The sequence below is a fragment of the Canis lupus genome, chromosome 10 (genome assembly GCF_011100685.1).
Source record: "Canis lupus familiaris isolate Mischka breed German Shepherd chromosome 10, alternate assembly UU_Cfam_GSD_1.0, whole genome shotgun sequence".
Classification (NCBI taxonomy): Eukaryota; Metazoa; Chordata; class Mammalia; order Carnivora; family Canidae; genus Canis; species Canis lupus.
The window spans coordinates 60915124-60937425 of NC_049231.1; the positions used below are offsets into that span (position 1 = coordinate 60915124).

At 37.5% G+C, this 22302-nt stretch overlaps 2 long non-coding RNA genes across 25 annotated transcripts in view; one reads left to right on the top strand and one right to left on the bottom strand.

The window, feature by feature from the left end:
• LOC102154692 overlaps nt 1-22302 on the bottom strand; it is a 160221-nt gene that overhangs the window by 115079 nt on the left and 22840 nt on the right. For 15 of the 16 annotated variants that reach the window (XR_005366082.1, XR_005366080.1, XR_005366079.1 and 12 more), the window contains one exon: nt 10095-10165. This is a non-coding gene — a long non-coding RNA (uncharacterized LOC102154692). Of the gene's footprint in view, nt 1-10094; nt 10166-12013; nt 12154-22302 lie in introns of all 16 variants that reach the window. The other variant, XR_005366085.1, reaches the window with a different exon arrangement.
• Nucleotides 16097-22302, top strand: part of LOC102154794 — a 32401-nt gene continuing 26195 nt past the window's right edge. For all 9 annotated transcript variants that reach the window (XR_005366038.1, XR_005366041.1, XR_005366039.1 and 6 more), the window contains exon 1: nt 16097-16224. This is a non-coding gene — a long non-coding RNA (uncharacterized LOC102154794). The remainder of the gene's footprint in view (nt 16225-22302) is intronic.

Sequence of the window (22302 nt, forward strand, 5' to 3'; positions counted from 1 at the left end):
GTAGCAGACAAAAAAATGAAGAAAGATTTAGAGAGAAGAGGGGGAGTTTGACCAAACAATCAAAGTCCATGTTTAAGGAAGTGCAAGGAAGAAAAAGGAATAAAAGAAAGGTTGTTTGTTCTTTTTTTAATTAAAAAAAAATCATTCATACGTAAAAGAATGAGAGAAGCAGCACCAGGTTTGAAAATGGAAAAGGAAAAAGATGAATAAAATTCCATAATTGACAAATTTGGAGTGCTGATGGAACACTGAAGTTGCAATGTCTAGAATGTGGCTGATAATTTGAGAGAGAATCTCGGACAGATTCTAGAGTACAAGATATAAATAAGGGATGGATCCAATTAACACAGGTAAGTTGAAGCTTGTAGCTTTAAGAGTAATTACGTAGGGCTTATAGAAGGAAGTACAGAGAGCCATTGTCCCAGCCATTCCACTTCTAAGAATTTATATTTTAGGCGCACCCCTATGGGTCTAAAATAACACATGCTATTATAGAGATATTTGTAATAACAATAGATTGGAAACAAGCTAAGTGTTCATCAGTAGGGGAATGGTTACGTCAACCAGGGTATATCAACAAAATGAAATGTTAAGTAGCTACTGAAAAGCTGTATAGCATACAAAGATCACCAGGATATATAGTTAAGAAACAAACATATGGTGCAGAATGGTGTATAAAGCTTGCCACCTTTTGTGTAAAAACATTTGGAAAAACAGAATATGTATTTTATTTACTTGCATGTAGAAAAAGAGAAACACTAGAAACACACAAAACTAATAAAGGTAGTCATTTTTAGCGGCAAGGAAAAATGGGGAAAATAGAGTGGGGAAAGGAACATTGTCAGCATAAACTTGTAATATTGTTTTGATCTTTGAACCATGAGAATGTATTAACTCTTCAAAAAATTTTTTTTCTTTAACTTATTAAAACAAAGAGAGACATAAAGAGGGCAAGGATAGATTCCACTTGGATAAACATAAAAGGATCGGGGGGGGGGGGGTAAAAGAGCATGTAGATGAGAGGAAGACCATACAAAGATGAGAGATAAGAAAAAGACCGAGAAAATGAAATGTCAAAGAGGTAATAGGTAGAGAATGTCAAGGGAGAAAAGGTGATCAACTTCTTCAAATGCTGCCAAAGGGATGCAATGGTGAGACTTAAAAGGCACCCAACAAGCATTTGTTTCCCGGTGCTGGTGCACTGCCCAGCACATCTCAGTCTCTCTGTTGTCTGTAGTGTGTAATTACTAAAGACATAACAGTAAGGCTCCCTTAGAACTGGACATCAGATCCCTCCCTTTTAATTAAAAATACCCCATTTCAAAGCTATAAAATCAAAGAACAAACATGACAGATTTTAAAATTATCCTTATAAATAATAAGATCTAGTATTCATTGTAACCTAAAATAAATAAAGAAAGAACAAGACATGTGCCTGGTTAAAGAAAAAAAAAAGTTTCAAATGGACTTTTCCCTTGAAAAGAAGGCAGGATTTTTAGGAATAAAAGAAATAAACATTTGCGTGGAGTATTGAGGTCTGAAAGTTGGAATAGTAATTTTAAGATGGAATCATCCTTGGAAAAGTGAATTATTATGTTGGCACAGTGGTTTAAAACAGAAGAGAAGAATTGCTGGAGATTTGAGGAAGCTCTGGATTTTTAAATGGTAAACTAAAGCAAAGTGGGTCAATGAATCATGCTTGTTTTCTATTTCTTTTTCTGAAAATTTCTAGGCAAATGCAGACCTCCAAAAATTAAGGTTATTATGATTCCTCAATTGAATGATCTCCAATTTTTTATTTTAGTTCTACTAATTTTTTAACTTAGTAGAACTAAGTTTTTTAAAAACTTTTAAAAACATTTTTTAAAAACTTCCTCAAGTTTTCTTGTGGCCAGTTTCCTTTTGGAACTGCAAATCTAATGTGTGACCTCTCTTGAACATGTTTTGTAAGGGGTGGAGATGTTCACTAACTAAAAAAGGTACTACATAAAGCATTTCTTAATAAAGTAGTTTTCTAGGTAATCTTCCTTTTACATCAAAGTGAAATAGGATTATTCCAAGTCTACCTGCAAAGGTAGAGAGTTAAAAAACTGGGAAAGTATATAATATTTATCTTTACATTGTTAAGTTGCATTAATTGTATTTTCAAACTCAAGTTAGAATATTCATTTGGATTCCCTGAGCACTCTCATTTCTGAATTAAAAAAAAAAAATGACTTGAGGTGCCTGGGTGGCTCAGTTGGTTAAGCATCTGCCTTACTCAGGTCATGAGATCAAATCCCCATGTTGGGATCCCTGCTTAGTGAGGAGTCTGTTTCTCCTATATCCTCTGCCCCTCCCCTCTGTTCATGCTCTTTCTCTCCCTCTCTCTCAAATAAGTAAATAAATGAAATCTTGAAAAAAAAAATGACTTGTTAGCTAGGCCTGTTCCCCACATAGATCGCTCAGTTCAAAACTATTTACCAGGGCTGAAAAGCTTGGAAACTCCAAGTATATCCTATAATAAGTCTGGTTTGTTGTTTCTGCCTTTCTTTTAGTGTCTCCTTCTTCATATATCAATCATTTATTCATTCAATAGGTAGATAGGTAGATGTACTATGGAAACATATGGACATTCTCTTGTAATTTCTCAGTGAAATTAGATATATTGTTATCAGTTGAAGATGGGAGGGATCTGCTATAGATTTATAGAGAGAGATATAAAATAGTCATCAAGAAAGTAAAAAAATGAATGGTCTAAGAAAATGTAGTAGCATGAAGATCCCATTGAGATTAATAACAAATAGCACCCTCTCCATCCCCTTCCAATCTCAACACATCACCTTCAGATGACCAATGTCCTTGCATTTGTCCCAACGGCCCCAGAGTTCTTCCCATGGAAGGCTCCTAAAGAGCAAATTAACTGGTCAATAAGATAATCCTCAGATAGGAGGATCTTACCTTACCTGGCACCTATTTACTTTTCCAGAATAGCTAATAATACATGGTTTACATGACAGAAAATAAAAAAAAGGTGAACTGAATGTTTGGAAGATTTAGGTATTATGCAAGATGCTGAGTGGGAGATGCACTCCTTTTGAAATGGGCTTTAATTTATAATTGTGGGAAGTCATGCTTAACTATAGATTTTGGGAAGATACTAAAGCAGCATGGGGCAGGAGGGCTTCAGCTTCATGGAAGTAGCCATGTTTTCCCCTATTCTTCCTATTAACAATAGTTAAAGCCCTAGACAACATTTAAAAAATAAACATAAGACTCGTAGAGAAGAAGACAGAATAAATGATGGCTTCCCCTTACCTAGGCCAGCAATAGCCATGCTGGGAGCTCAGACTTTGATCCCTGTGGGGTAGGGGCAAGCTCCTTTCTTCCAACACCGGTATCAGTAAAGACCATATGGCCTAGAATTTGACATCCACTTGAGGTAAGGAGAATTCAGACCACTCTTCAGTTCCTCAATGGAGAAGTGTCAGAGCCAAGACAGGAGAATGCTATGACTTTCATCCAGCAATTATGATCCTCTTCCCACTACCCACTCTGTGTCAGTGGAGACAGCTGGAGGCAGTTAAGGAGAACTCAGCCCATCCCAGTCAGGAAAGTGGAGGCCCATGGAAAGCCAGAACTCTTACTCACACCCAGCAGTAATAAGTACTACTCACCTTGGGTGTCAAAAAAAGGTGAGTAGGAAACCTGTATTCCTATAGAAACCTGGCTATAATGAGGTGACATTCCTATGCTGCTGGAGCAGCGCTAGAGGAAGTCAGCAAAAAGAATATTTATTTATTAAATAAATAAGGAATATTTATTAAAATGAAATGCAGACTCTCAGGATATAATAACTAAAATGCCAAAGACTCAATGAAAACCACTTACTCTGTTAAGAAACAGAGACATCAAACTGAATGAAAAGACAATAAATAGATGCTAACACAGAGGTGACAAGAGATTTCAAATTATTTGGCAAAGATTTAAATGCAATCATCATAAAAATGCTTAAATGAGCAATTATAAACAGACATGAAATAATGAAGAAATAAAGACACAGTAAAGAAACAGAGAGGTTTTTCAAAAAAGAAGAACCAGATAAAAATTTTAAAATGAAAAAATATAACAAATTTAAAAACTCAATATGGACTCAAGACAAAGTGGAAGGAACAGGAGAAGGAATGATTAACTGAAAGATAATGGAATACAATGACCCAATGTGAACAGAGAGAAAGTAAACTGAAATTTAAAAATGAACAGAACCGGGATCCCTGGGTAGCGCAGCGGTTTGGCGCCTGCCTTTGGCCCAGGGCGCGATCCTGGAGACCCGGGATCGAATCCCACGTCGGGCTCCCGGTGCATGGAGCCTGCTTCTCCCTCTGCCTATGTCTCTGCCTCTCTCTCTCTCTCTCTCTCTCTCTCTGTGACTATCATAAATAAATAAAAAAATTTAAAAAAAAAAAAAAATGAACAGAACCTAAGGGACCTATAGGGCTATCACAAATATCTTATATTCATGTCATCAGAGTTCCAGAAGAAGAGGAGAAGAATGAGGCTAAAAACTTCTCAAAAAAATAATGGCTGCAGATTTTGTAAATTTGGCAAAATATATAGACCTACAGATTCAAAAAGGTATACAAAACCCTCATGGGATAAACCCAAAGGCATTCACACCAATACACATGCTAGTGAAACTTTTAAAAACTAAACACAAAGGAAAAATCTTGAAAGCAGCAAGAGAGAAATGGCACCTTAACCACGTAGGAAAAAAATATTCAGATGATAGGATTTACCATCAGAAACCAGAGAGGCCAGAAGAAACTTGCACAACTAGAAAAGCTAAAACAATTTTGAAAAAAAAAAAAAAGAATATTGAAGAAGAAATTATTCTATCTGATTTCCAGATGTATTATATAGCTACTACAGTAATCAAGATCTATGGTATTGGCAGACGATAGACACATAGATCAATGGACCTCATCAATAAGAAATAGACCCACAGAAATATACTCAAATGATCTTTCAGGCTTTAATTACTTTTTAAATTAGTAAACTACTTCCTAGAGCAGTTTTACATTCACAGAAAAGCTGAGTGGAAAGTACGGAGTTCCCATATACCCCCCGTCTCCACACATGCACAACCTCCCCCGGTATCAACAACCTTGAGAACGCCTGAGTGTGCTTGAAAAGAATGTTTATTCTGTTGGATGGAGTATATGTGCCTGTTAGTTACATTTGGTCTAAAGTATGGTTCGAATCAAACATCGCCTTGCTGGTTTTCTGTCTGGATCTATCTGTTGGAAGTGGGGTACTGATACCCCTTACTCATACGGTATTGTCTATTTCTCCCGTCAAATTGGATAGTGTGTGCTTATATATTGAGATTCTCCAATGTTGAGTGCATATATATTTCTGATTATTGTATATTCTTAATGAATTGACCCACTTATATAATGGCCATCTTTGTCTCCTGTTAACCATTATTGGCTTCAAATTCATTTTGTTTGATATAGACATGGCTACTTCTGCTCTCTTTTGTTTTCTACTTGCATAGAGTATTTTCTTTTTCTTTTTTTTTTTTTTTTTGTCATCTCTTCACTTTAAGCCTATGTGTGTTTTGAAAGCTAAAGTGAGTCTCTTCTAGGCAGCATATAGTTGGGTCTTTTTTTTTTTTAAAGCTATTCAGCCACTTTATGCGTTTTGATTGGAGGATTCATTCTATTAACATTTAGCATTATTATTGATAGGTAAGGATTTACTAATGCCATTTTATTGTTTTCTGTTTTGTAGTTATATTTTTCTTTTCTTTCTTTCTTGCTGCATTCCTGTGTTTTTGTTTGTTTGTTTGTTTGTTTTGTTTTTTAAGTAGGCTCCATGCCCAGCGTGGAGTCCAACACAGGGCTTAAACTCATGACCTTGAAAGCAAGACCTAAGCTGAGATCAAGAGAGTCAGATGCTTAACCCTCGTGCCCCATTGCTGCCTTCCTTTGTAAAATGATTATTTTCCATAGTGATGTGCTTTGATTCCTGTCTCTTTACCTTTTGTGTATCTGTTGAAGATTTCTGCTTTGTGTAAAATTGTGTAGATTGTTTAAATTTGTTCTTTGCCTTGTAAGGTTTACATAAAATATCATATATATATGGCATCAGTATATATATGTATAGTATATATACTATGAGTTTATATATATATATATATATATATACACATACTGATAACAATTTAACTTCAATGATGTATAAAAACTTTGTCCTTTTATTCCCTCTTTTATATTTATATTGTTATATTGTGTATTCATTAACAAATTTTTGAAGCTATAGCTATTTTTAATATTTTTGTCCTTTAACCTTTACACTAGAATTAAGTAGTTACATCACCATATTGTAGTATTAATGAATTCTGCAATTATTCTGTTTTTTTGTTCCATGGTAATGCTAAAACTTCTTAAGTGGACTCCAGAGGTTTCCCAGAACTGTTTTTATTCATGCATAGAATGCTCTGTTCAATCATTGATCTTTGTGGGGGGAAAGGGAAGCTGGGTTCTCCACCACAATCTACAATTTCCTATTGTCATATCTTCAAGCTCAGATTTTTTTCTTAACCATGTCCAGACTGATAATGAGCCTATCAAAGGTGTTTTTCATTTCTGTTACAGTACTTTTTTATCTACAGCATTTCTTTTTGATTCTTTCTTAGAATTCCTAATTCTGTTGATGTGATTCATATGTTCTTGCATGTTTTCTACACTTTCCATTAAAATCCTTAACATACTAATTATAGTTTTTTTAAATTTCCAAGTCTGATAATTCCAACGGTTTTTCCATTTCTGCCACTTCTTGTTCTGATTCTTGTTCAGTACTTTTACATGGTGTTTTTTGACATTTGTATAGACTTGTAATTTTTTATTGGAAGGTGGATATGATGCACTGGAAGGAAATGCAGTGAATAAGCCTTTAGTAATTTAGTGGTAAGGCATTAGGAGAAGTATTCTATAGTCCTATAATTAGGTATCAGTCTGTTGGTGAGCCTGTGCCCCTGGAGCCTGTGAATTTCACAGGTGCTTTCTATTTTTTTTCATTTCTTATATAGGACGGCTAACTGGAGCTGGATTTGGTATTTTCTTTACTTCATGTAGAAAGCCACAGAGAGCTAGGATGGGTTTTTCCCTGGTCAGGAAGACTCAGATAAAACCCTAGTACTATCTGGTAAAATAATTTCTCCTGAGGTCAGGTTTTATTAAAGAGAAGGGAATGCTCTGGTATATTTCAAAGTGTTTCCCTTTCCCCTTCCCTTTCTGGAAGCTTTGGGGGATTCTTCTCCAATATTTTCTGTGAGAACCTAGTAGAGCTCTTGGAGGTAAAACTCACAAATGTGTTTCTATCCTGCCCCCCAACTTCCATGACTGGGTCAACCTGGAGTTTTTAACTTTCAGAGTTGTCTACACTGAGCTTCCAGCAATTTGCCAATTACAGCTTAGGTGTTCCTACACTGACATCAGTTCCTGCAGAAGTTTCTGCTCATGAGTTTCTGTTCTGGAAAGTGTGACTCTCTGTATCTACCCACATATCTGTTTCCAATTCGGGGGGTATCAGTTTGTCCTACAACCTCACTTATATGATGGATCTAAGAAGAGTTAAATATTTTGAGTTTGTTCAGCTTTGTTAGTATGGAGCAGTGACTTCTAAGCTCTTCAAATGAAACTGGAGGTCTCAACTGATTTTTGATAAAGGTTCAAAGCATTCAGTAGATACAAGTGAACCTTTCAACAAATGGTTCTGGGGAAATTAGACGATCATTGTAAAAAGATGAGCCTTCATACTACAAAGCTATAATAATCAAAACGGTATGGTAGTGGCATAAAAATAGACACATAGATCAATGAAACAGAATAGAGTCCAGAACTCAAGCAACACTTAATATGGTCAGTTAATCTTAGACAAAGGAGTTAAGAGTATGTAATGGGCAAAAGATAGTCTCTTCAATAAATAGAGATAGGAAAACTGGACAGCTATATGCAAAAGAATGAAACTGAACCACTTTTCTTACACCATACACAAAAATAAACTCAAGTGGATTAAGGACCAAAATGTGAAACCTAAAACAAAACAAAACAAAAAGCACAGACAGTAACTTCTCTGACGTTGGCCATAGCAATGTTTTTCTAGATATGTCTCTTTGAGGCAAGGGAAACAAAAGAAAAAATAAACTATTGGGACTACATCAAAATAAAAAGCTTTTGCACAGCCAAGGAAACAATTAACAAAGCTAAAAGACAAAGTACTGAATGAGAGAAGGTATTTGCAAATCAATATCCAATAAAGGGTTAATATCCAAACTATATAGAGAACTTATGCAACTCAACACCAAGAGATAAATAATCCAATTAAAAATGGGCAGAAGACATGAACAGGCATTTCTCCAAAGAAGACATACAGATGGCCAACAGACACATGAAAAGATGTTCAACACCACTCATCATCAGGGAAATGCAAATCAAAACCACAGTGATTTGTCACTTCATACCAATCAGAATGGCTAAAATCAACAACACCAGAAACAACAGGTGAGTGTGGAGAGAAAGAAATGCTCATGTACTATTGGTGGGAATGCACTGGTATAGGCATTGCCGAAAATAGTATGGAGATTCCTCAAAAAAATAGAAAATAGAAATACATATGATTCAGTAATTCCACTATTGGGTATTTAGTATTCAATGAAAATGAAAACACTAACTCAAAAAGATATATGCACCTCTATGTTTCTGTAGCATTATTTACAATAGCCAAATTATGCAAGTAGACCAAGTATCCACTGACAGGTGAATGGATAAAGTAAATGTGGTACGTGTGTGTGTGTGTGTGTGTGTGTGTGTGTATACATATATATGCACTCAGCCATAAAAAAGAATGTAATATTGCCATTTGCAACAAAATGGGTGAATCTAAAGGGTATCATGCTAAGTGAAATGAGATAGACAAATACCATACGATTTCACTTATATGGAATTTAAGAAACAAAACAAATGAACAAAGGGAAAAAAGCAAAAGACAAACCAAGGAACAGGCTCTTAACTATATAGAACAAACTGATGGTTTGAGGGAGTAGAGGGATGGGTGAACTAGACAATGGAATTTAAAGAGTACACACACTTATCATGATGAGCACTGAGTAAAGTATAGAACTGTTCTAACTTGAAACTATTATAACACTGTATGTTAACTATACTGAAATTTTTAAAAAGTCCAACTGGCAAAAAAATTAAATTAATAAAATGAGCTTATATCTCATACCTTATATAAAAAATAACTGAAAATAGGTCATAGAATTATATGTAAAATTATAAAATTTTAGGAAAAATACAGCAGAAAATCTTCAAGATCTATGAATAAGTACATTTTTTTTTTACTGGACAGCAAAATCACTATCCATATAAGCAAAAATTAATTTGTTAGGCACTGCAAAAACAAAACCTTTTAGTCTGTAAAATACCCAATCAAAAGGATAAAAAGACAAGCTATACACCGGGAAAGAATATTTGCAAATCATCTGATAAAGGTCCAATGATTAGAATATTTAAGAGAGTCTCAAAACTCAACATCAAAAAAATTCTATCAGAAAACGGGCAAAACTGACGAGGAGAATATACAGATGGCAAATGAACACATGAAAAGATGTTCAACATCATTAGCCACTAGGAAAATGCAAATTATACCACAATGAGATATTGCTGTATAATTATCAAAGTAGCTAAAATAAAAAAATAGTGACAACATCAAATGTTGGAGAGAATGTGGAGAAACTGTACCACTCATACACTGCTGGTGAGAATGTGCAATGGTACAGCTGCCATGAAAAATAGTTCAGCATTTTCTTACAAAATTAAACTGCAGCTACCATATGACCTATCTGTAATTACACTGCTGGACAGATATCCCAGGAAAGTGAAAACTTCCATTACACAGAAAATCGTACAGAAATGTGCATTGTAGAATTATTGGAATACTTCCAAACTGGACACAACCTCGATGTCCTTCATCGGGTAATGGTTAAACTGTGGTGTATCTGTACCATGAATATTAGTTAGCAATAAATATAAACAATTGGTACCTACCTGAATAAATCTCCAGAGAATTATGCTGAATAAAAAAACCCCGATCCCATGATTCCGTATACACAGCATTCCTGAAATAACAGAATCAGAGAAAAAAATTTGTGATTTCCGGGCTCTAAGGCAGGGTGGGGACAGGAAATAAGTGGGTGTAGCTCTAAAGCTGCAAGATGAAGAATCCTTGTGTTGATGGAAATCTCTGTATCTTGCCTGGATCAGTGTCAATATCCTGGTTATCATACTCCGCTATCCTGGTTATCGTGTTCCACTGTAGTTTCACCAGACATTACTTTTGGAGTAAACTGAGTAACGAGTACACGTGATCTCATTAGGTCTTTTCTTACAGCTGCACGTGAATCTACAGTCATCTTAAAATGAAAAGTTTAATTAAAAAAAGAAGCAAGGAAGGCACGCTGAAACCCAACCAGAGCAGACCAATGTATTAATAGCAAAAAAATACAGCATAAAAAGAAAAAAAAAAAAAGCTTCCTTGGAGAATTCCAGTTAAAAAAAAAAATACTAAAACATTTCTTAATCAATCGCAAATTAATTCTGATTTCTTTGTGCAGGCCATGGAGAATCCACAGCCCTGGCAAGGCCTCCTTCCTTTCCTTCTAGGACTGCGCTGCCTTGCCCTGCAAGGGGACTCAGTGAGTTCGGTTTTTGAACAGGCCAACAGTTTCTCTGGATTCAAATTTTGACACGTCCTTTTAAGAGTGCAAGCAAGCTCCGTGGGCTTCCTTGTATTCCAGCATCGCCCTTGTAAAACAGCCAACAACACGGCCAAATCTATTGAGAGCACGCCCTTGTCAACCTTCTGAATTTATTGATATTTACATTTATGATACAAACGAGGTTTTTGAGAGCCTCCTTTTCTGCTGCCTGGTGTTTGCTTTCATAGGACAGAGACCAGACAATTGAGAGGGAAGGAGGCAGCACTTGTGCTGGATTTATTGGCACAGAACGCTGAAGAGCAAGCACACCACCAAATAGAGGATATTGATAAGGAGACTAAATTCATTTGAAATCACTAAAACTCAGTTAGGGGCATATTGTATTAAGTGAAATGCCATTACTGAAGGGCCCAGGGAGAGACTGTATGCCAAGTCATGAGAGCTATTCAGCTCACTGGAAAGCAGCCATTGCACCCACGCACTACATTTGATGGTTTGGAAGTACAGATAATTTCTGCATAGATCATAAAGGGACTTGAAAATGGCTCAGTCCCTAGGAGCACAGGCATGGGCTGAATTGTCCCCGAGTGAGAGCATTCAAGAGAGGATCCCCGTGCAGTAAAAACATGCACTGAGTGGGTATGAATCCCAACTTCCCTAAAGGCTTCCTCGTGATTGTGGTACATTAGTGTGTTTTAAAAACTCCACACTAAGGACCATCAGTTGATTCTGGGATTTTTTTTTTTTTTTTCCCCAAAGCATCTTTTCCAAGAGAGGATGGCAACAGAACTCTGGTTTATGTAATACACTTGAACCATTTTTAGTTAGTTTCAGAAAGTTCCCTCAGCCGAAGGAAGTTCTCTAGCAGGTTGTGACAGCAGTTTGGGGTCTCTTCTCACTGCAGGAGAGAGCTTGCTACCCGCCGCCGCAAGTTGGAGGAGATTCAGAAAATCTGTTTTCTTCTAAGCAGCCTCCTAGCACTTTCCCCGCAGGTTGTTTGAGGTTTCCTCGCTTGATGTCGCTCACACCGCCCTTGCACCCCTAATCCTGGGGAGCAAGGACCCACGGTAAACACGAGTCCATTTCAGTGATGCGTATAGACCTTGTTCAGGTTATTCAGACTAAGGAGGCCCCTTATCTAACAAGCACCAGAGCAGACTTTTTGAAAACACTTTTCACCCGTGACAACAGTGGCCCGGTTTTGTCCTCACCAACGATGGAATAAATGCAGTATCTCATGTCACCTACCTCCATGTCTCATTGATGCCAAATTCTTCCGGGCTTGGGCATTGTAAGATGGGCTTTGCACTAGGATTTTATTCCAGCACACACACCTGGAAGAGCGCCGCTCTGAAAAGGGAGGAAAGGCTTCTCTTTCCTGTAAATCTCTGTAATGACCAGAGGAGAAACAAACTGTCCTTGCTGTGCTATTTCACCTGACCTCTCCTATAAGGTAAACAGAAGAAATTGCCCTTTGAACCTGTACAGGGTATGTTGCAAGTCACCAGGACAATGCCGAAGTGCCACGAGATGACTCAGGTAGTCAGCAAACAGAACACATCTCTGGTTGGAGGAAGATCAAGGGTTATTTACTGCCCACTGAGAGCTTCCACCTAAAAGTAAGCTTGTTTTGTCTTTAAAGATACTGAAGATGGTGCAAGGTCCTAATGGAATCAGGAACACCCGGGATGCCTGGGTGGCTCTGTGGTTGGACGTCTACCTTTGGCTCAGGGTGTGACCCCGGAGTTCTGGGATCTAGTCCCGCATGGGGCTCCCTGTGGGGGGAGCCTGCTTCCCCCTCTGCCTGTCTCTCTGCCTCTCTCTCTCTCTCTCTCTGTCTCTCATGAATAAATAAATTAATTAATTTAAAAAAAGAACACCCTAGAAGATATTCATATTTCCAGCAACAAGCACACATTTCGTTCTCTGTGGCCACAAATGCACATGGTGGGCCTTTTGGCAGCATGATCCTATTTTTTTTTCTTTATACCTCCGAAGTCCCAAAATAAACTTTATTCTACAGAACTGAGCTGCCAAGGGAAAAAAAAAAAAAAAAAGGATTAGAAACTGTAAATGCTTGTAAGATTATCAGAGACATGGCCTGCAAGCATGTGTTTTAATATATCAAATCATAACAAATGTATCAATTTTGAAATACCCAAATCCATATTCATTAATTAGAAAGAGTTAGTTTAAGGAAGAAGATGGATCTCTTGGAAAAAAATAAAAAAAAAAATTTAAATGCTTAGAACGTGAATGGTCCCATATATTCGTCTAATTTATGCTCTATGTGACATCTGAGTGGTCTTTCACCATTTAGATGTGATGATATCACTTTCTCGGCAAAACTTTAAACGTGGCACACTTCCTTCAGGAAAAAAGCTAAATTCCTTTGAATGGTACCTCTACTTCTCTCTCAGGGTCTCATTTCTGTCTTGCTTGGCCATTCCTTTCTAGATCTTTCCCTGTCACATCCTGATGGTCCAGTAAGACCAAATGACTGAAACACACCATCTCCTCTTTGGCCTTTGTGTTTCTGCATTAGCCTAGAAAGACCTTCCTAAAACTTCCCTTTATTCTTTAAAACCAGAGTCTCCGTGTATTCCCCTTCTGGAAGCCTTCCCTATTGTTCCCAGCTGACTCTCAGGGTGTGACATGTCCCTGTTGGATTTTGTGCACACATACGTGGTTGTCATTACAAATACTTGTTGGCATATCTGTTTCCCAACTAGATTATAAGCTTCCTATGAGAAGAAACCATGTATTGTCATCTTTGTCTCTTCAGCACCACCTACTAAAGCGAGTGGTAAGGTCACAAAGAATTTTGTTGAATGTGTGAATGAATATATGAATCAATCAACTAGCGACAGTAGCTATAAAGAGAATAAACCTGCATTTTAAACACAAATCAGCAAAATAAAAACAGAGAAAACAAGAAAAGACAAATGCCTAATTTCGTCTCTTAGTGGTTTGTTTCAGGAGGCATAGGTGGAGTGCTCTGAGCTGATGGCATGATGCTCTTCCTTGCCACCACGAACCATCTTCAAATATTCTCAGAGGTACAATGGAATAGTCCTCCTCCTTACCATCACTGTATATTTTATCAACTTTATATTCTTCTTTTGTTCAAAATCTGCCCACTCCCTAAGACAAAGTAAAAGAAATTCTTACATATATCAGTATTCAAAGAATACCACTTTTTCTGGGGTCTTGAGGTCCTTATTTTATAGAAGCAAAATAAACAGGAGTCTAACAGCAGATCCAAGGAGATCTGCAGGTCCAGATACGTGCTTTTGTCAGCCTTTAAAATAAAGTACTGTTTCAATATGATAGCTTCATGTTTGGGTCCTTGGGAGCACACCTTGGGAAGAGACCTGTGTCTGATCCAGGCAAGCGCATTCTACAGCAAAATGTGGGGAGATATTAGTCCTTCCAAATCCTCTTTTTCATTCTCATAGACGGATTATTCACGGTCCCCATGAATGAAAGCCTGTTTATTGAAATATTTATTTAATGGTAGTACTCTCAGACACAGTATTAACACCTACCTCACAGTGATATTGGTAGGTATGTAAGATACTATTTATAAAGGGTCTGATTTCTTTCTTAGGATGATATGGGTTAAGATTTTTAAATGTTGAGGATGTGGTTGAGCAGGACTATATTAATAATTGGAGTGCCCACAGAGTAAAGGGTGCTGGATATGTGGATTTTCTAGTTAGCTAAATGTTGTGGTTTCTAAGACAGCACGGTGATTAGGAGTAAATTCGAGCCCTAGACTCCTTGGGTTCAAAACTGGGCTCCCCCACTTCTCAACTTGGATAACTTTATTAATCTTTCTGGAACCTCAGTCTTCATTTTAAAAAGAAGATGATGAAACCATCTATATCCAATGCTATGATAAGTCATATCGAGCTTAAAACAAAACAAAAAAAAAACTGTGTGCCCCTGTACACATTATAAAGTATCCTCCCCTATTTTAACCAAGTGGAAAAAGAAAAAGTTAATAGAAGTTCTACAATCCAAAAAGCATGATGATACTTAAAGTTTCACATTGTCCAATCTGTCAGCTCATCATTGTCAACCCTCATAAGCCCACACAGGAAGAGGACACATCGGCCCCATGGCCAGAACCTCAGGCTGATTGGAAATTACTGTTCCCGTTGCACAATAATGCAAGGTCACAAAACAATAAACAATAGCCTGTCTTTATTTAAAATTTTGATATTTTGTCCATCCCAATTTTTTTTGCATGAATTTTTATTTTTTAAAATACTTCATCACAATGTCGCGTATCTTGACTACTAAATTCTTTGGTATTGCTTACATTTTTTTTGTACTAACCTGACCCTATCTCATATGTTGTTGTGAAAATTAAATGAAATAATAAATGTAAAGCCCTAAGAACCATATCCCACACATACTTAGTGCTCAGTAGTGTTAGTATGAACATTGTTTTGAATAAGGTTACATGCTTACGGGACACAGATTTTGAACTCTTTGGCATTAATCGTTTGTGAGGCAATCTTCTCAGTATGCCCTTATTATTCCTTAATTCTCTTGAGTTCTGTTAACCAACAAGCACCAAACTGACTATATCAATTCACTGGATGTCCTGTTATATATTCTTTATACAGAATCCGGACACAAATATCTTAATTTCTACTTTTTGTCTTTCTGAACAAACCAGCCATTTGTTTTTTGTTTTGTTTTGTTTTGTATATATTTTTTATTGGAGTTTGATTTGCCAACATATAGCATATCACCCAGTGCTTATCTTGTCAAGTGCCCCCCTCAGTTCCCGTCACCCAGTCACCCCAACCCCCAGTCCACCTCCCTTTCTACCACCCCTTGTTCGTTTCCCAGAGTTAGGTGTCTCTTATGTTCTGTCTCCCTCACTGATATTTCCCACTCTTTATCTCTCCTTTCCCCTTTATTCCCTTTCATTATTTTTTTATATTCCCCAAAGGAATGAGACCATATAATGTTTGTCCTTTTCCGATTGACTTAATTCACTATTTGCTTCAACATGGATGGAACTGGAAGGTATTATGCTGAGTGAAGCAAGCCAGCCATTTGGATTGAAGAGGCTAGCCAATTCAGTCTGACACTCAAGCCCATGCTTTCTCACTGAATTGGTCATTTATATGAGTTGATTGATCTGCCCATGGAGTCATAACAGTTGAGCCAGATACTCATGCAGATTTAGTGGTATGGCTAACACCTGCATTGTGAGCTAAGTCAAGGTGGGCCCCTTGGAAACATAGATATTTGAAGACTGTTCTTTCCTATCACGTTGCTCTTTGTTTTGTCACAAAGTGACATCTGTGACAGTCCTACCCCAACTTGAACATATGTTATCCCTATAAGCAATGCACTCTACTCTTCTGAAGCCCTCTGAAACCAATCTGTCCCGCCAGATCATGATGTAGATTACACCTAGGAATATGACACAGAAGGTATGTTGAAAAAGCGCTTCCAAGAGTGACCTTGTCAAAATATATCTGTGCTCTCATAAAAGTCAGATACATGAAGTGCATGAAAAATAAGCAAAAAAGTAAACACACTCCAAAGAAAACTTAGCTGATGTTATTTTAAGTTGAGTGATATTTTGGAAGGGTTAAGCATTCTTACAACTAATATATGATTGAGAGGACTCCACTTTAGGAACTGTGTGAGAATATTATAAACCAAGCCCACACAATATTAAAATAAGTTAAAATATATGCAAAATTTATGAGAGAATGTCAGGTGTAATGCTTGATAAAGTAAGCTTAATGCTTAAGAAATTTATCTTCAGGCTGAAAAAGCCAACTCTTGCAGTTCTGAGTTAGAGTATAATTTTAGAAACTCTTTTCTGTAAAGTCACTCTTTTATTAATGAGATCAACTCTAGGTGAACTGAAAGAGGTAACTTCCTAAAGCATCCAGGAGGACAAACAAGATCCACGAAAGCACCGGGAAGTTAGCATGCCATGTTAAAAAAAAAAAAAAAAAAAAAAAAATGCTGGAAGTTAGCTTCATACTATTCTTTCTAGGGGAAAAAGGTGAAAAATCTGTCCTCAGAAAAATCTTTTGATTTGTATACATTCAGTCCATCTTTTTTTCTGTTTGAGGCATTGCTGAAACTTCTGAATAAATAAAGTGTTTGGGGCAAGTGGAAGCTGTGCATTACTTTAGAAGCTTCTCCTTCGTTTTGGGTGTGCCATGTTGTTACACTGAGGGACACCCTATTATCAGGCCGGACTTCAGTAACGTACCACCAGGAAGTCCAGAGAGCAGATTTCCATTGGCTAACTGGTCACATCCTGCAGCTCCCAGCTGAAATAATGCTATGGATCAGCAAGGCAATGAATGAAGGAGGAAATCTGCATATTACACAGTGCCTCTGCAGGATGACTCAGTCTATCTCTCATTTGTAACCCAAATGTCCTTCCTTCACAAAGCAGGCTGGGATGAACTCAATCAACCAGGGTAAATGATTGACAGCCAACACTGCTGAATCATCCAGCAAAGATTAGGAATGAACATCACACATTTAAATTTGTGAAATCACGTCATTTTCAGGACTACTAGCAATTTTAAGATGACCTTAAGATCTAGGCCTTTGGCACACTACTCAAAAGCTGGAATCTGGTGTGTACCTTTTTCTAATGGGCCCAAGTGATGAGAAGGTTCTGGGAGCTCAGGGTTTTCATGCACTATGCACTTGAAAACAGTCACTTTGCAAATATCCCAATTCCTGATTTTCGCCTCTATGTGCTCAGCTTTTCTAAACAAACATGGAATCCTGAAGCAAAATTGGAGACATAAGAAATTGTCTAAGTGATTGATTTTATATCTGTCACATCTCTTTTCAGTAGCTTCTTCAATTCTGCAACCCAATACCAACAACTTGAAATAAAACACACACACACACACACACACACACAAAACACAAAACAAAAACAGAAAACAGAAAACACAACAAAACAACCCAAACACAAAGACCAAAGACGAATGAAATGGTTTGGTTAACCTTTACTATAATGGTTCAACTCTTTTCTGGCATCACTTGGTGATTCAATAAAGGATCACCACTACCGTAGAGTGGTGTTCCTGGTGACACAGCATCACAAGATACTTGGCATGGTAATCCTGCCTGTGAAATTCAAATAGAGCCAATTAACTTGTTCATAGCTGTTCCACATCTCTTATTACCTGACATAATTATTTTAAAAGCTATCATATCAAAGAACAGCATCATTTGCAAGACACCAGCTTCAGATTAGCTTCTCTTGCTCTGAAGTCAACCATCCTCTCGCCTTCTTTCTCCTTGTATTGTTTTATGTCTCTCTCCAACTCCTCCTTTCCCATCCTTCTTTCATTTCCATTCTCTCCAAATTTACTTTAAAAAATATTGTAAGATATTATCTTATGCTGGAGTTTAATTTCTTAAAAACCATTCTAAATCCCTCTTGTAAAATGAAGGTGATCAATAAATTGTCTGCTTGCCAATTTTAAAAAATGAAAGGTTCAAAATGGAAGAAAATAGCTGTGAAAGGGTGACTGCAGGCGCCAGAGTTTAGATGATGGAAGGCAAATCTCTCTACTTATGGAGAAAGAAATCTGTAGATGGATCTCTACATCCCACGGAATTAGCTGAAGCTCTTACATCGATATTAGGTATTGAATCTGACCTTCTTTGAGGAATACTTTATGGAATGGACAGTTGACATTATTTCAGGTCATATGGGTTACAAGGTAGCATACTTACTGTAAGCATTAAAGCCTTCTGGAGAAGGAAATGGGCAGCCTCAGAGAATAACAGCTCTCAATATTCATGGCCAGAGGCCAGAATGTCAGAAAGAAAGTGATCACCTACTTTTTCCGCAGTGACTGCCCCCCGATGGGGAATGGAAGGTCTCTTCGGTATTCACTATGCAGAGTCAAGGAGTGTGGCTGGTTCTGGGTTTTGTACTGGGGCTAGCTCTATGCACACTCGTTACAAGGTTATTACTATCATTACGGTGGACAATGCAATAATATTTTAAATGGGCCAAATTTGGCTCCCAGCTATTCATGAGCTACTCTTGCAGGCCTTAGGGAAAATGGCTTATGAGTGCAAGGAAATGGAGTCTGGCGCACATCCCATTGCTTCCTCTACTACAAATCAAAAAGGGCCTCTGTGAAGAATATCCATAGTTCTGGTTCTCCTGAGCTCTGATGATGAGATACATCCTTCATGGATTGCTCTATTGGCCCAACTTCAGAACTGGTTTGGGACACACACAATCTAAAACAAGTGGAGTTAGTTACCCCAACTCTTCATGAGCCCTTTCTAATGCATTTCTCTGACATCCTGCCTGTCTTCCCCTGATGCATTTTCTCATGCACCACTTTTCATCTTATGAAGAAGAAAACACTTCTTGAAGTCATGAAGTCAACATGTGCCAAAGTATGTTTGCTGGGATAGTGGTCCTTCAAAATGTCCTGCCATAAAAGGATTTTGGGAAAAGTCTTTCTCTTTTGAAGAGTCATAGTATACATGAGTATGTTACAGGCTTTGAGTTGCTTTAGAGAGGAAAGGCACAAGTTTAATTGTAATGTGGGACCCCTATTTTGGTCATTAGATACAATACCTCTTAGAATTATTATTGTTCTAGAAAATTAAATAAAGATTCACGTTTTAGGGGTCCCACAAAGAGAGTAATGTTTAACTTTGAGAGTGCCATAAGGAGATCAGCTATATTTCAAAACTAAACTATACCATTGAAAATTTAAATGAAATAAAGAGTCTTTCAAAACTTTGTCCCCAAAAGCTGGCATTCAAAATGTAAACTTAAAAAAAAAACGTAAAGGTATTTATTTTTTTTGAAGACACAACTAATTATATACAAGACACAAGGTATCTGTTAAAGGAAAACTTTTGGCATCATGGGGTAGAATGATGTTCTTTAGGTAGTTTTAACATCTACAACTATAATAATTTAGTGTATGAAACATGGCAAATTGTCCCTAGCTCAGGAGGTAACTTTGCTGTCAGTTGGATGACTTCTAGAAACCACAGCTAAATTTTAGACATTATTTTGTGTTTATTCCAAATGTGAGCATTTAAACCAATTAACTCTGTTTAGGATATGTACACTTTCAACTTCAAAATGGAAATTTCTTTTCAACCAAATTTCTGGTAACTTTCAGTCCTGATGTAATGGTGAGCCAATTGATTTTTAACCAATTTAAAAATAGGATTCCAGCAAAAACACTTTGTGCATATAACCATCTGCACAAAGATGCCCTGGCAATTATTAGCTCGGTCTCCCTCTGCAGAATTCCTGGGGAAGCATGTTCTGCAGTCAACTAACCTTTTTTGTTAAGAAGCACTCAGTGCCGCAGAGAGAAATTTAACAGGTTACTCCATCCATAGACTTTAGACAGCTTATGTACAGGGAGTGAAGGCTTCTAGGCTAGTCCTGTTTTTCTACTCCCATCCTTCAGTCCAGGTGGCATTGGGCAGGGGTGGGAGGGGGTGCAAACTTGAGGGAATTGGGCAGACAGAAAGTGGTGTACAGCCTTTCTTCTACAGGAGTAATTCTTTATCCAAATTAGGGGCAAGTTCACAGTCTCATCAGAAACAGAGACTCTGCTGTAATCATTATATTGGAGCATATGTGAGGAGACACAGAGCCTTATGTACATGCACCAGTGGACCTTTGTGTAGTATTGATGTTTCTTGAGATAAAGAGTAGAGAAAGTGAACATTCAGGAGTTCATTTTAGAATAGGCTTTTGCAGCTATGAAGTCAAGCAAGAAACCTACATCGAATAAGAAGTTTTATCTATGATTTTTAAAAATAATCTTCCACATAGGCTAATGCCAGGAGCACTATCTAAGATCTAGAAAGTTCTTGAGAAACATAAAAGCCAAGTTTTCCCTTCATTCGAGGCTGCTAGGTCGTGTGGAAAGGCGTGACCTAAGACCAACAAAGACGGAATTTTCAAAATTTAAGATTTATAAAAGAGGCTTTGGTGGACAACAAGGCACAGAGGAGGACAGAAAGGGGGGAGAGATAAAGACTAATTGAAAACAGGCTGAAAAAAACCTTGGCTTTCCAAATGAAATGAAGCATTTTAAATAATCCCATGAATTTACTGAATGTTTAATAATATTGTATTAGAATCAAGTGCTGCTCTAAGCTAGTTAAGGAAGTTTTTTTGTTTTTTTGTTTTTTGTTTTTTTTTTTAGCAAGTTTGAAAGCTACAGAGTTACCTGAATAGTCAGACTAGAGAGAACTGTAGAGTTCCTCTGAGGAGTAAAATTTTAATTCCATCTATTTATAATTCCGTCTATTTACATAGTTGTGAAGACAGTAGGATCAGACCATCTAGGAGAAGTAAATACATACTCTGGCTCAAGATGTATTGATTCAGTATTGTTTCTCTAGGTGTAGACCCAGTTTAAGTTAGTTTTAACCCCTATATTAGTAACTCACTTCCTTTAAGGTTTTCAGTGACCTTTGCCTGATTCTCATGTAGAATGTTGCCTTAATCTTGGCTGATTTAAGCCTATTATACTAAAGCCTTGTCCCTTCAGGAAATGCACAAGTTGGCTGATTTTCCTAAACTGCCTCTTTCACTCAGCCCCTCTGTATTTGAAAGCCTACAGTCATTTCTGGTTTTCCATACCCTGGTCAGCGCCTGGCACAGATATGAGGTGGGCTAATCTGTGCCACTCTAGACCTGTCATTCTCATCCTTCCTTCCTTGACAGCACCCCTCAATCCCTGAACACCCTTTCAATGCTGACCTCTGCCTTCTTCTGTCCTGACCCATGACACTTAAGAACTTAGAGTGCTACTAACTCTACCTACTAGAATTTACAATGCCCTACAGGAGCACTTACAACCTAAAAGATTGAGCTACAAGTGGAAGGATTTCAGGTACAAACCAGCAGGCAAAGAAAAATGCAAGGACCACATCCAGACCACGTCCTAGTTTGCAAAGCAGCATGTTGTGATGTGTAAGGCTGATTCTTACTGTATTTCAGTTCCCTCGTTAGCAAAAAGGTAATTATGGAAGTCCTTATGGGGTTGTTATTAGGTATAAATGACTTAGTATTTGATAAAAGCTTAGAAAATTAATACGTTGCAAGTGTTTAATCATTAAATAAAAATAAGCATCCAGATTTGTCAGGGTATTAAAAATGTTAAAGTTGAACAGTTTAAACCACAAACTTCCATGACATGATTCCAATACCTTCCATCCATATGCAGTTTCTTTTTTTCAAAATATTTTATTTATTTATTTGAGACAGACAGGGATTGAGAGAGAGAGAGAGAGAGAGAGAGAGAACACAAGAGAGAGCCAGCGCTTGCAGGAGTTGGGGAGAGAAGCAGAACTTCTCACTGAGCAGGGAGCCTGACGCTGGGCTCAATCCCAGGACTCCAGGATCATGACCTGAGCCCCAAGGCATATGCTTAACCAACTGAGCCACCCGGACACCTCTCATATAGAATATCCTCTGCAGACTGGTCTACTACCTCTCTCCTACACTTGAAATA